The 2,475-nt window shown below is 46.9% G+C and overlaps 1 pseudogene across 1 annotated transcript; it reads right to left on the bottom strand.

The window, feature by feature from the left end:
• Positions 1-325: 325 nt before the first annotated feature.
• LOC116525221 lies at positions 326-1,955 on the bottom strand (annotated as a pseudogene). The gene has a single exon (XR_004257625.1). The product of XR_004257625.1 is annotated as a tubulin alpha-1B chain-like (transcript).
• Between the last annotated feature and the right edge of the window lie 520 nt (positions 1,956-2,475).

Raw genomic sequence — 2,475 nt, 5'->3', positions numbered from 1 at the left:
TCGGCCTCCCAAAGTGTTGGGAATACAGGCGTGAGCCACTGCGCCTGGCCTGTTTAAGTCATTTTAAGAACACTTTTCAGTTGGGTCTTTCATTAGTTTGACCAAGTATCAAATGTTCATCTCAGGAGATCTTATTAACATCCATTAATTATTTATAACTGGGAATTCATAATTGAATAATTATAAAAATAGATCTTCTCAGCTTGAAAAACGTTGAAGTTTCCCTTTCAAACATTTGAACTCTTGGCACCTGGTTGCTTTTGGGTCTTTTTTTTTTTTTACCACTTTTATGCAATTTACTGGTTTTGTTGTTTTTTTTTTTTTCTTTTTTTTTGATGTTAATGACTTTACTTTGAGACATGATGGAAAAATTACAGGTACACATGGAAAAGACATGATCACTGAGTGAAAACAATCTAACCAGAAAGCTTTAATGCCTGTCAGCTAAGTTGAAGCTGAAATTCTGGGAGCATGACATGCTGCAGGGCCAAAAGGAATGGATAATTAGTATTCCTCTCCTTCTTCTTCACCCTTTCCTTCAACAGAATCCACACCAACCTCTTCATAATCCTTCTCAAGGGCAGCCATATCCTCACGGGCCTCTGAAAACTCTCCTTCCTCCATCCCCTCACCCACATACCAATGAACAAAGGCACGCTTGGCATACATCAGGTCAAACTTGTGGTCCAGGCGAGCCCAGGCCTCAGCAATGGCTGTGGTGTTGCTCAGCATGCACACAGCTCTCTGTACCTTGGCCAGGTCTCCACCAGGCACCACAGTGGGAGGCTGGTAGTTGATGCCAACCTTGAAGCCAGTGGGGCACCAATCCACAAACTGGATGCTGCGCTTGGTCTTGGATGGTGGCGATGGCAGCATTGACATCTTTGGGAACCATGTCACCACGGTACAACAGGCACAAAGCCATGTATTTACCATGGCGAGGGTCACATTTCACCATCTGGTTGGCTGGCTCAAAGCAAGCATTGGTGATCTCTGCTACAGAAAGCTGTTCATGGTAGGCTTTCTCAGCAGAGATGACAGGGGCATATGTGGCCAGAGGGAAGTGGATGCGGGGATAGGTCACCAAGTTGGTCTGGAATTCTGTCAGGTCAACATTCAGGGCTCCATCAAATCTCAGGGAAGCAGTGATGGAGGACACGATCCGGCTAATAAGGCGGTTAAGGTTAGTGTATGTTGGGCGCTCGATATCAAGGTTTCTACGACAGATGTCATAGATGGCCTCATTGTCTACCATGAAGGCACAATCAGAGTGCTCCAGGGTGGTGTGTGTGGTGAGGATGGAGTTGTAGGGCTCAACTACAGCTGTGGAAACCTGGGGCGCCGGGTAGATGGAAAACTCCAGCTTGGACTTCTTGCCATAATCAACTGGGAGTCGTTCCATGAGCAGGGAGGTGAACCCAGAACCAGCTCCCCCACCAAAGCTGTGGAAAACTAAGAAGCCCTGGAGACCAGTGCACTGGTCAGCCAGTTTACGAATTCGGTCCAACACGAGGTCAATGATCTCCTTGCCAATGGTGTAGTGCCCTCGGGCATAGTTATTGGCAGCATCTTCTTTGCCTGTGATAAGCTGCTCCGGGTGGAAGAGCTGGCGGTAGGTGCCAGTGCGAACTTCATCAATGACTGTGGGTTCCAGGTCTACAAACACTGCCCGGGGCACGTGCTTGCCAGCACCTGTCTCACTGAAGAAGGTGTTGAAGGAGTCATCTCCTCCCCCAATGGTCTTGTCACTGGGCATCTGACCATCGGGCTGGATGCCATGTTCCAGGCAGTAGAGCTCCCAGCAGGCATTGCCGATCTGGACACCAGCCTGGCCAACGTGGATGGAGATGCACTCACGCATAGTGGCTAGAGATTAGGAGGCGAAGGCGACAGGAGCAGACACCGGGTCCCGGTTACCGTCCCCGACAAGCTAAGAGTCGAGGTAAGTAACGCACTCGCAATTTACTGTTAAGAGAGAGCAATGAAGGGGAGAAAATCTTGAGTGCAAGGTAGGAAGTATTCAGGATTCCAGTGTGGACAGAGACACTGTTATCTGCTAAGAGCCTTCTGAAACCTCCATTTAAATTTAAAACTAGCAGGCAAACTCAACTGTTGAAGTGAAAGACGTAAGACTGGGTGGGAGGAAAGCAGTGAGGGGATTTGTATCAAGCCTTGATGCTGTAAACTCCGTGGAAAGCGCAAGGGGGCAGTGTAACACCAAATATTTCAACACTGACTGAAATCATAGCACTTGGACCTAAACATTACATTAAAATTCAAAGCCTTGAGATAAGAACTATAGCATCTATTTATGAGGCCATCAACAAAATACTTGCAAGTAGGTTTTTTTTTCAGTGCTTTCCCTAGGAAAAGTGGAAATATATACAAAAGTAGCAAGAGTTGTACATTGAATTCTCACACCCATCACCCAGACAAGAGTTCACTACCTGTGCTTCACCTTGCTTTTCTTCTTTT

Source organism: Sapajus apella, unplaced genomic scaffold (assembly GCF_009761245.1).
Source record: "Sapajus apella isolate SASKATOON/1434 unplaced genomic scaffold, GSC_monkey_1.0 scaffold47, whole genome shotgun sequence".
In the NCBI taxonomy this organism is placed as follows: domain Eukaryota; kingdom Metazoa; phylum Chordata; class Mammalia; order Primates; family Cebidae; genus Sapajus; species Sapajus apella.
This window is presented reverse-complemented; position numbering and strand designations above follow the sequence as displayed.